Below are 14,329 nucleotides of genomic sequence, written 5' to 3'. Positions count from 1 at the left end.
TCTGGAAAGTATTATCCTAAGCAAAACAAGCCAAACAGAGAAAGACAAATATCACATGATGTCACTTATTTGTGGAACATAATGAACATAACAGTCTGAGGAATAGGGTAGACCCAGAGATGTGGAAGTGGGGTACAGACTGACAATCCCCAGAACTTATTTGCATGTATGCATGAACAATGGACATGGACAACAAAGCTGAGGGCAGGGCAGGGAGGGAAAGAGAGGGGGTAATCAATGAGGGGAAATGGAAAAACATCTGTAACAAAAATAAATAAATTAATTAAACACACACACACACACACACAAACACAAGCTTCAAGGAAAAGAGGCAGACCCACCGCTCGCCAGCCCCGCCCCATCGCCGGCCCCACCCCATCGCCCCGCCCCGCCCCACCGTCGGCGGCCAGCAGGGGGCGCGCGGCCTCTGCTCAGAGTCCTCCAGCCCGGAGTCCTCAGGCCTGGGGCCTCGCACACCATGGGATGCGGGAAGAGCTCGGAGGTGAGGGCGGCCGCGCAGCCTGAGCCGGAGGCCAAAGGCCAGAGAGGCCCGGGCGGCGGCTCGTCAGGTACGACCGAGGGGCAGGCGCGGCGCTAGGCTCGGGTCCCGGCGGGCCTCGGGCGCCCTCCTGCCCGCCGCGCCGACCCGCCGGGGTGGGCAGCGCCCGGAGCCCTCGGCCTCGCTGCTCCTGGCCGTCGGGCGGCCGACGTGCGCCTGCCCCGGGGGCCCCGCTGGCGGAGAGAAGCGACCTGCCTCAGTTTACCCCAAGAAACGGAGGCCGGCGCTGCCGTCGGGCGGCCCGGGGGCGCTCGGAGAGGGAGGAGGTGGCAGGAGGAGCGTCGGAAACAAAGCCGGGGGGTCCCTAGTCCGTCAGCCCACCGGCTGCGCAACCTCGTCGCAGGCACCATGTTTCAAAGGAACATTCGAGGGAGGGACCACACCTGAGTCCGCGGGGAGCTCACCTTCTCCTCTCGAAAAGCCAGGACTCCGAGCCGAGGGCCACAGAACCCCAAGTGTCAGGAGCTCCAGTGCCCGAGGGGACCTGAGCCTGCCGAGCGGGAGCGCTGACCGGGTAGGCCTGGGTGTGCCCGCTGCCTGCACACACCCTCCTGCGCCCCGATGTTATCAGACACCCTTGCGCCACCCCCTTGAAGCTTAGGCCTGTTTCCTACACCACCATCCCGCTTGATCCTGTCAGTTAACCTCGAAATGAGAAGGGGACTTATGTTTTCTCCACTTTGCAGAGGGCAGTAACGGCCAACAGTTACTCAACACTGTTTTAAGCACTTTACACGGATAACATTTCATCTTACCAGCAACACCATGAGAGGTTCATCATAACCCCATTTTACAGCTGGAGAAACAGGCACAAAGAGGTTATGAAACCTGTCCCAAGTCCCACAATTAGGAAGTGGCAGAGCTGGGATGTGAGCTGAGCCAGTCTGACTCCAAAGCCCAGATCATAACCATTAACTGTCCTCAACACCCCCCGCCTGATTTTATAGGTGTGAGAAGTGAAACCCACACACGTAACTTGCCCGAACTGTGGAACTGTTCAGTGCTGTAGACCTGTCTCCCAGAGGCTTACAGTTCAGCCACAAGGCAGCATATGGTGAAGGGCTAAGAGAAGTAGGGGAAACAGCCAAGTGGGGAGAGCAGCTCCCTTGGAAGAGTTAGGATTTGCAGGGGTGTCTGAAGGGGAAGCAGACACCCCTTGCTGTGGGAGCAGTTTATGAAACCCTCCTGGAGAGAGAGGGTCTATCCTGCTGGAGTTGAGGACTTGAGTTGGGAGGAGGGGAGAACAGGAGAGAGGTCTGGATGGGAGCAGTTTCGCTCTCGGTCAAGCAGCTGATTTGTGGCCATCACCTATGCTTCTTCTGTGAAACACAGCCCCAGGCCTAAAGTGCTGCTGGCCCATGGTACTGATGGCGGTGAAACGGCAGCTGTTAGACCAGTGGAGTCAGATTGGACCTCAGTTCAGTAACCTCTGTACTTGGGTTCTGGCTAAGAAACAATTCAGAGTCAAGACTCCAACTATAAGAGAAAGTTTATTTAGAAAGTCACAGAGGTAGAAGAAGTGAGCTGTAGAAGAAATGGGCTCAGGAAACAAGTTACAGAAGCAAACGAAAGGCCCTTGAAGCTTAGGAGAGAGAGACAGGCAGGGAAAACACTCTTGGAGGAAGGGAGCACCCTGGGTCCTCCAGCTTGAGGGTATTTATCTGGAGGTCTGAGAGGAGGATCCCAATAGGATATTCATCAGCTTTCCAGGTGTGTCCTTTCTGGGCCCTAGTCTCTACTGATAGGTTGGTGCCAGGACAGGGGGTGGTTGGCCAGTGTAGCTGGTCCTTATTTCAGCCAGGGCATCATCGCTTGTCTGGTTTTGCTGCTTTTCTGGAGCTGAAACACAACTGTGGCCTAGATGTGTTTGATGCGGGTCAGAACCTCATTGTCCTGGGGGCTTGATGCTTAAGAACCATTCTCCAGCCTCTTTGTTCACTCCCTCTATAAGGGGGTCTAACCACATGACTAACAACATACCAAGGGAGAACAGGTCAGAGGAGGGTCTGGACCTCATGACCAGTGGTATGAAAGGTCAGGGGGTCTAAACCTGGGGAACAGGATCTACTAGGGGAAGAAAGGTTACCCTGGCAATGAGGTCTTTGTTTTGCTTGTTGCTAGGCACCCAGGGCTTTCCACCCGGTGACCTTCTGGATCTGGCCTGTTGTCCTTGCTCTGTCTAACTGCATACCACAATACCAAACCTGATTTAATATGTGATCTGATTGCAGTTTCAACCTCGTCCAGAAACATAATCAACCAGTCTGGTATTTTCTAGCCAAGCACCAATAAAATAATCTGTCATGTGGGTCCTATCCCCTACCCAACCCCTAGAAAGAGGCAATCTGCCTGATAAAAACCTTATCTCATTCGTTTCTCCTCCCAAAAATTTGTCCTGGACCAAAAACAATTCTACTCTTTCCATAAAAACTCCCTTGCCCCACCCTGCTTCCTGTAAAACCTTCCCAAAAACACTCTCTGCCTTTCCCTAAGGGAAGGTAACCTTGCCCTGAAATAATCTCCTCTTTTAACTTCATAGTCCTCCCCCTTTCTGCCTATAAAAACCTTCCATTTTGTACAACTCCTTGAAGTGACTTTCTAGCCGCTAGATAGGATGTTGCCTAATTCATGAATCACTTAATTAAAGCCAATTATATCTTCAAATTTACCCAGTTGAATTTTGTCTTTTAACACTTCTCATCTTTTTCAGCAGAGATTGAGTTGATGTGTATAAAATTTGCCTTTCATGTACCATCTTCAGGGTTTTTCCAATGTCCATATACTACCATTTACTTACTATTTTCTTTACATCCACCTCTTAACATACTTTTTATTTTTAATTAAAAACAAATTTTAATTACAGGTTATGTTAAGGTTTGGCTGGTGACCTGGGCTTGTGAAAGAATTTACAACAGAGAGAAGAGGGGGAAAATGAGAGGAAGTTTATTTTACTTTCCCCATAGTAGGAATAAGACCCTTGCATTGACTGGCAATACAAAGGCAGGGAAGAAAGAGATGGTTCTTTTATTGGGAGCTTTAGGGAGCAAAGGGCAATTAGGACTGGGAAGGGGATTGTGTTGAAGTGAGCAGATGCCAGGGGTTGTCTTGAATACAGTTTGTTTGCTTTCCAGGAGACAGTCTGGCAGATGCATTGTCTTTATCAGCATCTTCTCTAGCCTATAAAATATGCTTTGGAGCAAAGGAAGTTACAGAGAGTGTGAAAAGGGGGAGTCTCATCTGAAGGGGTTACAAAGAGTTCAAAAAAGGGGAGGGGAAGGGGAACTTTCTATTTATCAGAGACTCTTCAGTGTGAATGATCCCAGAGTTGTTAAAACGGGGGGGGGGGGGGGGGGGGGGGGGGGGGCAGCCCTTGTCTGTTTACTGTTTGAGTAGAAAGGAGGTTTGAATTTAGAGATGCCAGCAATCCCTACGTTTAATTACCACGTGCTCCTCATAAATTGTGGGAAAATCATAACAAAAAAAAAAGAAAGGCCTGTTTTCTGCCCTTACAGTTTCATTCAATATTATTTTATATTCATTTCAGTTGTACAGCCTAGTAGTTAGCCAATCATATACTTTACAAAATGTTCCTCTTGATATTTCTAGTACCCATCTGGCACCATACATAGTTATTACTTTTAATTGAAGTATACTCTATGTACCGAAAGATGCAATTATCATAATAAGCTTGCTAAAATTTAACAAACTGAACATCCGTATATAGCCAGCACCCAGCTAAAGAAACAACATTTTCAGTATCCTGGAAGCCCCCACCCCCACCCACCCCACATCTCTTACTCCCTACTCCCCTACCAAGGGTCACCACTACTATAATTTCTAATAGCGTAAAAGTTTCACCTGTTGTACATTTACTTTCTGAAATTTTAGCATTGTTTTACGTATTAACCTATGAAAGAACTGCTTTGTTCTAAGCATTTTTCTCTACACATACATAGGTCCCATTGAAATTTAAAATGTTCTTTCATAGGTGCCCCGTTAGCGCAGCAGGTAGCACGTCAGTCTCATAAAATGTTCTTTCATGCATCATCTATAAACATTCTAGAACCTATCTTCCTTGAGTACCACCAGTGATCCACACATCAAATTTAGTGAAAGTCTGTACCACGTGAGCTCTAAGTTCCCTCCCAATGTAAAATTATGGTCTTGACTGAATGACTCTTCAACCAAGCACTCATTACTTATTAGGCACTGGAGATTCAGGAGCAAACAAGGCACGGACTGACAGTCCAGTAGAGAGGGACGGTGTGGAAGATCATCAAGGTGGATGGTGGATGGGTACAGGATAGGAAGAACGACAGATGGAGCTAGCTTCTGAGTGCTTCGAGTTTAATTTGTATTTCTTTCATGACACAGATGCCATTCTATTTTAATTCACTTGGAAACACTTATTTTCCTTGCTGGATTTTTTGAGGATCAGGAATGTGTCTTGTTCATTATTGTATCTCCACAGCCTTTGGCACACTGCCTTACAGATCACTGGGACTCAGTAAATGTATCCATTCGGTTCACGTGGCAAGGCAAACGGCAATGTCTTATACCTGAGGAATTTTCCAAAAGCGGATGTTATTGATGACGACGGGCTTCTCCAGTGAGGCGAGGAGGCAGGGTGGTCCTGAGATAACTGACAAGAGAATGAATTACACAAAGGATGGAGATGTGTAGGTTAAAAAGCTCATTCTCGTGGTCTCCACTCCTGACCCGGTAATTCAGTTGTAAGGTACTGGGCCAGAAATTGCCACTTTTGGTACTCTAGGTGATTCTGTGGCAACCAACGTCTGAGAAATCGGCAGTTAGGTGCTTGGGTCAGAGTCAAACCACCTTTTCCTGGGCAGACTCCTGTCCTCAGCAGTGGGGTGAGGCCCGGGTGGAGGTAAGCCACTGCAGATCACTGAGGCTGTTCAGGTGAGTCAGGTGTAATAAAAAAAAAATTGAGAGTGGTGGTGTAGAACCAAAGATTATCCTGACTGGCACGCTAGGAATTTGCAATCAGAAGTTACTATTACAAGATTTACTAGATGATTCAAGAGAAAACTTGCCTTTAGCCCTTATTAGCCAGGTAATTTAAATAAAAGTCTTTGCCCAGTTGTTGGATCGTCACACTTGAAGGTTCACTTTTTTTGTATTAATGTATACCGAGTATTTAAACTTTTTAAATTATTTAGTCTTTTTAAAAAAAATAATCTTTCTTTATTGATTTTAGAGAGAGAGAACGAAACATCGATGAGAGAGAACATCGACTGGCCGCCTCTTGCATGCCCCTCACTGGGGATCAGGCCCACAACCTGGGCATGTGCCCTGACCGGGAATTGAATTGGGGACCTCTTGGTGCATGGGTCAACGCTCAACCACTGAGCCATACCGGCCAGGATATTTAGTCTTTTTAAAAATGTGTCTTGGCCCTGGCTGTTTTGGCTCAGTAGTTAGAGTGTAGGCTGAGAACCCAAGGGTTGTGGATTTAGTGCCTAGTCAAGGGTATGTACCTGGGTTGCAGGTTTGATCCATGACCAGCCACCAGCCCTGGTCAGGGTCTCAGGAGGATTGCCTCCCACATGATGTTTCTCTACCACATGATGTTTCTCTCTCTCTCTCACCCTCCCTCCCTTCTACTCTATCTAAAAATTAATGGAAAAATATCCTCAGGTGAGGATTAACAACAACAAAAAAAAGTGTATTTTGGATTTACAGTTGGATCAAGTCTGTGAAAGAAGGGATTATTCTGTATGCCTTTTTGTTAGCATTCATACAACATCACAAAGTATTTCAGGAATGTTCCTTATATCCTGGTTCTTAGCTCTGAGCTTTACTTTGCTGGTAGAAATTACTCTATGTGTGTATAGATCACTATTTGATGTTAAAAACAAACTACGTTCCCTGGCCGGTTTAGAGCGTGACCTGCGGTCCAGAGAGAGACCCGGGTTTGGTTCCCGCTAAGGGCCTGTACCGCGGTTGCAGTTTGTCCCCAGCCCCGGTTGGTCATGTGGGTGGCAGCCACTTGATGTGTCCCTTTCAATGTCGATGTTTCTCTCTCTCTCTCTCTCTTCCTCTCTCTCTTCCTCTCTCTCCCTCCCACTCTATCTGAACAAAAATTGGAAAAATGTCCTTGGGTTAGGATTAAAAAACAAAAACAAAACAACTACGTACTTGTTACCTATCAGATTAAGCCAGTGATTTTCAACCTTTTTCATCTCATGACACATACAAACTGACCTGGCCCCGAGGCTGAGGCGACTAGATTCCATTCTCATGTAGGTCCCTTGGCTAAAGGGACTAAATGACTCCATTGTTATCATCAATGGACCTTCCTAGATATTTTTCCAATAATAGGTTAATTACCCCTAGAAGTAAAGGAATTTTGCCTAAGATTATAGTTGCCCCACGTGTTGGGAGGCGTTTGCAGGCACTTGTGAGCCCAGTGAATAATGCTAATTCTGACTTCTGTAATCACTGTCACACCCACGATTGTACCAGTCCCCTGGGGGGGGAGGGGGAGGGGGCTTCTGTCTTTAAAATCAGACTAGCAAGAAGAATCGCTGCTGAGGATGTATCGGAGTACAATTTAGCTGTGCATCTCTGGTTATCTCGCTGACATGTTACAATAAAACTACTAAAATTCTGCAACACACCAAAAATATGTATTTTTGGCCGATCTGACAAAAAAATAAGTATAATTTTGATTCATTCATACCGCATAGCTACTATCTTGGCTGTCGTCATTTTTTTTTTTTTTTATCCTCACCCGAGGATATTTTTCCATTTTTTGTACAGATAGAGTGGGAGGGAGAGAAAGGAAGGGAGAGAGAGACAGAAACATCGACGTGAAGGGACACATCCAGTGGCTGCCACCCGCACGACCAACCAGGGCTGGGGACAAACTGCAACCGAAGTACGTGCCCTTAGCGGGAACCGAACCCGGGTCTCTCCGGACCGCAGGCCGACGCTCTAACCGCTGAGCCAAACCGGCCAGGGCTGTCGTCATGTTTTTATTTGACAATCTAAGGGAAAAGAGGTCAGGCCCCTGACTAAATAGCCAGGTACTGCATGTTTTAAAGATTCTTGTGGCACACCAGTGTGCCTGCCGCAGCTCACTGGTTGAAAATTGCTGGATTAAGCAATAGTGTAGTGGTTTTCAGCTTTCAACTTTCAGGTGTGCTGAGAATGCCATATAAGTGTGTTACCAACTTTGGATCAATATGTAAAAGTTATTATTTTGCCACAATCGAGTGCGTGTGCCTGTGTGTAAGTAAGATGTGTATATCCATGCTCAAAGACACACTTCAAATGTCAGCATCTGTTAGATGAGAAACTGAGCTGAGCTGGTGGTGAGACATGGTATGGACTGAGAAATAATTTGCTATGAAGAGAACTATGAGGCCATAGTTGAGGGTTGAAAACTCATGTATCTATAGGGACAGCCAGGGAAGCAGACAGCTGGTAAACAATAGGGAGAGGTGGAGACTGGGGTGAGGAGAGACTGCTCTGAGAGGGGCAGCCTCTGCTTAGGTCCCCTCCCGCTGGGTGGGAAGATGAGTCTAGTGTTGCCAGACCTTCTAATTTTTCAAGAGAAACTAGAAATCCATATTTATTATTTTTGTGACTTCTTTCAGTTTGTGAATGTAAGCAATAATTCAATTAAATAAAATAAATAGTAAGGGCCAAATAAGATGATTGTAGGTAGTTATGGCCTGTGAATGTGTAGCATAATATTAAGCTGGCACACATTAAAAGGAAAAAAAAAAGACGGTGCCTTTTCAGTGTATAGGAGAAGTGGCTAGCCAAGGCAGAAAACAGTTTTTCTTTGCCAGCAACACAATGCAGAGAAATGAAATGACTGAATGAACAGGGTAATGACTGCTGTCAAAGTATGGTTTTCAAAAAGTTGAAAGTAAGACTTCTGTACAAAAATAAAATGAACATGTATAAAAATGTATTAAATGAAGGACTCAATAGGGAAGTACAGCTGATTTACTCAAGGAATAGAGCCTTACACAATCAGTCAAAGAAATGCTGAATTGAGTTTGCTAATCGTTACAAAGCTGGTTAATATCCTACAGGACAATAAAACTGTAACCTTTGATGTTATTGGACATAAATGTACACGTTAACATGAAACTTCAGTGTCTGGACTCTGATAAAATAGAGATAGCAAAGTCAAGCACAGGTACATTCTCTTAATGTTAAATTGATGTTAAACAATGCTCCTCTTCCTTTATTTCCAAGTTCTGTATACCTTTTCTTAAAATGGTGGCTATTATACCATAGTTATGATTACCTTGGAATTATTACTCACTTCTTTAGTGATATTTTAAGCTGCTTATTACCCTAAAATGCACTGCCCAAATTTGACTGCGTTTTCAAGTATGTGCAGCAGCCTGCAAAAGGCTTAAAGCCACTGTGAGCACATTGAGGGCTTGCTACCTTTTCCATCCAGCTAATGATTGTTTCACTTAGTGCTTTATCACAAAGGTTTATTTGGAAGTGGGCACAGTGTCCTTGGTCATCACACTTGTTTTAGGTTTAAGGAAGTAATCTTACCTATTGAAGAAAGAGCTAGGTGTTTTTTTTTTTTTAATGTATGCAATAAGATCAAGGAAGAATGGGGAGTAGAAGGAACTAAACTCAGTAAACAGCTCCCACCCCCAAGTCAAGTTTCAGAAACATAATATTGGGTTAAACAATCCTTGTGTTGCGAGAGCAGGAAGCGCAGTTTCCTTGTACCCTTTTGCCAAAGTTTCTATGGTATCTTTCTGGACGTAATTTGATCAGCCGGCTGGTAATACAGTCCTCAGGATTGGTCAGGCTGATCCAGCTGGGCGAGGGTGGTTTCCAGGCATAAACAGAATGGAAGGAAAGCTGAACTGACATTTGGCCCTCAGTCAAGCACAGGGAACAAGCAGTAAAAGCTGTCTGGTGTCACTGAGACACAGCTGAAGGTAGGGACTGGACAGGAAGGAGGAGGGAAGCGTGAGCCAGTGTGTGTCTGGCAGCTAATTTTAGCAGAGGAGCAGGCTTGCTAAGGAGTATTAATTGTATTTATTAAAACAATAACAACAAAACAGATCTAAAGGGTGTGGGAAGAGTAGTGTGGGGGGCAGGGGTAGATTTAAAGGGATTGTATGTAAGATTTTTTTTCTTTTTGCATAGACACAGAGTAATAATCATTCATACTAGATGAGATCAATGCCACAACTCCTGGTGAACTTTCTTTTAAGAATAAAGGACCTTTGACAAATTTAGGCCTCTTTTTAAGCCCTTTTTTTTTTGTATTTGTTGCATTTTTTTCTCATGTAGCTACATGTACTCATTCAACACTTACTAACCATCTTCTAGGTGTTAGGCATTGTAAGTGTTGGGGATAAAGTAAACATGCCCTTCTGAGTTGTTTTCTAGAGTAATGTATAACTTCTGGGTCTTTTTATGAAAAAGGGTAGTATTTATTGAATGCTCATTATGATCCAGGCACTGTGCTGAGTACTTTACATGTATTAACTCACTTAATCATTGCAACAACCAAGTGAGGAAACTGAGGCACAGAGAAGTAAAGGGCAAATAACTAGTAAGCAGTGGTGTCAGAACTCTCACCCAGAAAGCTGATGCTCTTAACCACTATGCATACCGCTTCACTTAATAGCTTGATTAGCCATTTCCAAACTAATGAGAATCGGTATCCTTCCATCACCTCATGAGACTTGAAAGTATAAAGCATTGTGTTCCCATGAAAACAGTTGAATTAAAGGATTTTTGAGGATTGCCTGTGCCTGGAAACAAGGGGAAAAGGAGCATATTTAAGACAGTTTAACCTTGTATTTAGGGACAAGTAGACTAAAAAAGGCATAGAAATCCTCAGTGTAGCTAAAAATGCCCAGCTTAGATGGTGAATGCTGAATGCTGAATGCTGTGGGCTACTGACCCTGCTTATAAAACAGAGCAGAGTCCTTTTAGTACTTCATGTCTACAAGTTGAGTCATGTCCCTGGAACATTCCTTGAACTGGAAGAGCCTGATATAAAGCAACTTAGATTCTAAGGTCGATCCCCAATAAAGGACCATCATTATAAAGAGTGCTTACTATGTTTGAGGGCTACTTGTTCAGATTATGGCTTTATAAGTAACTTGGCAGGGAGTGGAAAGATAATTAGGGTCAAGAGAGGAGAATTCTAGTTCCTGTTGTGCCATCAACTAGCTTTGTGATTTTTTTGTTTGTTAATCTTCACCTGAGGATTTTTTTCCCATCAAATTTTAAGGAGAGTAGAAGGGAGGAAGGGACAGAGAAGGAGAGGGAGAGAGACACTTATGTGAGAGAGACACATCAGTTGGTTGCCTCCCGCATGAAACCTGCAACCCAGGTACATGCCCTTGACTGGAGTCAAACCCAAGACCCTTTAGTCCAAAGGCCGACCCTCTAACCGCTGAGCCAAACAGGCTCAGGCTAGCTGTGTGACCTTAAACAAGTTCCATACACTTTTGGGCCTTGGTTTCCTCATTTGCGAAATAAAGTAAATGGAATAACATTAAGTCCTTGACAGCTTTGAAATTCTGTGGATCAGTCTCCCAAAAAAATTCAACATCAAGTCCCTAAATGCATAGAAAATGTAATAATCCCAAAGAAAAATAGCTAGCATTTTATAGGATTCCACAATATACAGGATAATTTTACATGTACTAAGACATGTGTTTTTCCAGTCTTGGCTTCTGGGACAAATGCCTGAATAACTACCAAGATTTTAACTCATTCGCTTAATTTTATACAGGCAAGTCAGCAACACCTGGATAACAAGAAAGAACTTGCTTTAAAGTAATAAGTATATTGAGATCCAAAATAATGCCTTCATTGCATTTGAGAAAGATTTGAGTAGAGGAATTTGCATAAATCCAGTACATTTCTGGAACCAGTTCACTGAAAGGAATGATCCTTAAATTCATACCTCTCTTCTGTGTATAAGATCTCCAGTGCAGTGTTGTTTTTATTTTACAGCACTACAAAGGAGATCAGTGTATCTTTTGGGATATATTTTTTTTTTTTATCCTCATCCGAGGACATTTTTCCATTTTTTGTACAGACAGAGTGGGAGGGAGAGAGAGGAAGAGAGAGAGAGAGAGGGAAACATCGATGTGAAAGGGACACATCGAGTGGCTGCCACCCGCACGACCGACCAGGGCCGGGGACAAACTGCAACCGAGGTACGTGCCCTCAGCGGGAACCGAACCCGGGTCTCTCCGGACCGCAGGCGGACGCTCTAACCACTGAGCAAAACTGGCCAGGGCTTTTGGGATATTTTTTTTAATTTTGTTTTTTAAATTAACATACAGGTAAAATGGACATTTTTGGTGTTTCATGAATTTTAACACATTTATACATAACGAGTATACATAACAGTTTCATTATTCCAAAAACCTGATATAAAACAGCTTGTCATCTCTCTCTCTCTTCTTAAGATTTTGTATTTTTTTAGAGAAAGAGGAAGGGAGAGGGAGAGAGAAACATCGCTGTGAGAGTGAAACTTCGAAGTGACCTTTCGTTGCACAGGATGACACCCCACCAACTGAGCCACGTTGGCCAGGGCCTTCATGCTGTCTCTTTGTGGTCACCACTCCTAACTTCCGGTAACCACTCATGTGTTCTCTACCCATATAGTTTTGTCCTTTCAGAAATGCCATGTAAATGGAATCACACAATCTCTAACTTTTTGGAATTGGTTTCTTTCATATAGCACAATGCTTTTGAGAGTCATCCAATTTGTTGAGTGTATTTGTAGTTTATTCCATTTTATTATATTTATTACATTGTGTGAATATACCATAATTTATTTACCTTTCACTTATTGAAGGATATTGGGATTGCTTCCATTTTTTGCTGATTATTAATAGAGGTACTATAAACATTTTTGTACGGGTTTTAAAAAATTGAGATATAACCCTGGCAAGTGTGGCTAAGTTGGTTGGAGAGTCGTCCCATATACCAAAATGTAGTGGGTTCCATTTCCCATCAGGACACACACCAAATTGTGGGTTCCATCCCAGTTGGGATATGTACAGAAGGCAGCAGATCGATGTTCTCTTTCACATCGATGTTTCTTTCTTTCTCTTTCTCTCCCTTCCCCTCTCTCTAAAATTAACAAGTGTGTCCTTGGGTGAGGATTAAAAATAATAATAATGCGCCTGGTTGATGTTCAATCGATGTTCTCTCTCAGCTGCCTCCTGTACGCCCCCCACCTCCACCCCCCCGGGATCAAGCCCACAACCTGGGCATATGCCCTGACTGGAAATCAAACAGGCAACCTTTTGGTGCATGGGATGATGCTCAACCAACTGAGCCACACTGGCCAGGGCTAGTTAACTCTTGTGTTATTTAGTAGATATGTGTGTTTAGATCAGTTTAGTCATTTTCCACATATTCCTTTTATATTTTAATGACTATAATTCAAGTTTTTGTTTTTTTTTTTATCCTCACCCAAGGACATTTTTCCATTTTTTGTTCAGATAGAGTGGGAGGGAGAGAGAGGAAGAGAGAGAGAGAGAAACATCGACGTGAAGGGACACATCGAGTGGCTGCCACCCGCACGACCAACCAGGGCCGGGGACAAACTGCAACCTAGGTACATGCCCTTAGCGGGAACCGAACCCGGGTCTCTCAGGACTGCAGGTCGACGCTCCAACCGCTGAGCCAAACCGGCCAGGGCTCAGGTTTTTTTTAAAATTTATTATTTAGCCCTGGCCAGTTTGGCTCAGCGGTTAAAGCGTCGGCCTGCGGTCCGGAGAGACCCGGGTTCGGTTCCCGCTAAGGGCACGTACTTCGGTTGCAGTTTGTCCCCGGCCCTGGTTGGTCGTGCGGGTGGCAGCCACTCGATGTGTCCCTTCACGTCGATGTTTCTCTCTCTCTCTCTCTTCCTCTCTCTCCCTCCCACTCTATCCGTACAAAAAATGGAAAAATATCCTCGGGTGAGGATAAAAAAAATAAAATAAAATAAAATAAAAAATAAAATAAAATTTATTATTTAATTCTCACCTGAAGATATGCTTATTGATTTTAGAGAGAGGAAGGGAGTGAGAGAGAGAAGAGAAACATTGATGTGGATATGGGAAACACCACCAATGGGTTGCCTTTTGTAGTGACTTCAACTTGAGAACAAACCCACAGCCTAGGTATGTATCTTGACCAGGAATCAAACCTATGACCTTTCAGCATACAGGATGATGCTCCAACCAACTGAGCCACTTCAGCCAGGGCAGACTGTAATTCAGGTTTTATAGTGGGTATATTATACAATCAAAAGTAGCACCTACATTTTCTTCATGTATATGCCAGAAAAGACATATTTGCAGAAATTTTACATATATCTAGACCAACTCTTATATCACAGATGAAGAAATTGAAGTCCAGAGAGCATTATTATTATTATTATTGTTATTATTATTGGTTAATCCTCACCCAAGGATATTTTTCCATTGATTTTTTTTTTTAGAGAAAGTGGAAGAGAGGGAGGGAGAGAGAGAAAGAGAAACATCAGTATGAGAGGGACACACTGATTGGCTGCTCCCTGCATGACCCCTACTGGGGCTGGATATCGAACCTGCAATCCAGATAGTATCCTTGACCATAATCCAACCCAAGGCCCTTTGTTCCATGGGCCGATGCTCTAACTGCTGAGCCAAACCAGCTAGGGCCCAGAGGGCATTATTAAGCCAAGGATGTATTTCTAATAAATAAGAAAAACCTGATTTCTTAAGTCATTTTTAGAAGGTGATATAATAG

Source organism: Molossus molossus, unplaced genomic scaffold (genome assembly GCF_014108415.1).
Source record: "Molossus molossus isolate mMolMol1 unplaced genomic scaffold, mMolMol1.p scaffold_m16_p_10, whole genome shotgun sequence".
NCBI lineage: Eukaryota > Metazoa > Chordata > Mammalia > Chiroptera > Molossidae > Molossus > Molossus molossus.
The sequence above is the reverse complement of the archived record's forward strand: the minus strand, read 5'-3'. Positions refer to the sequence as shown.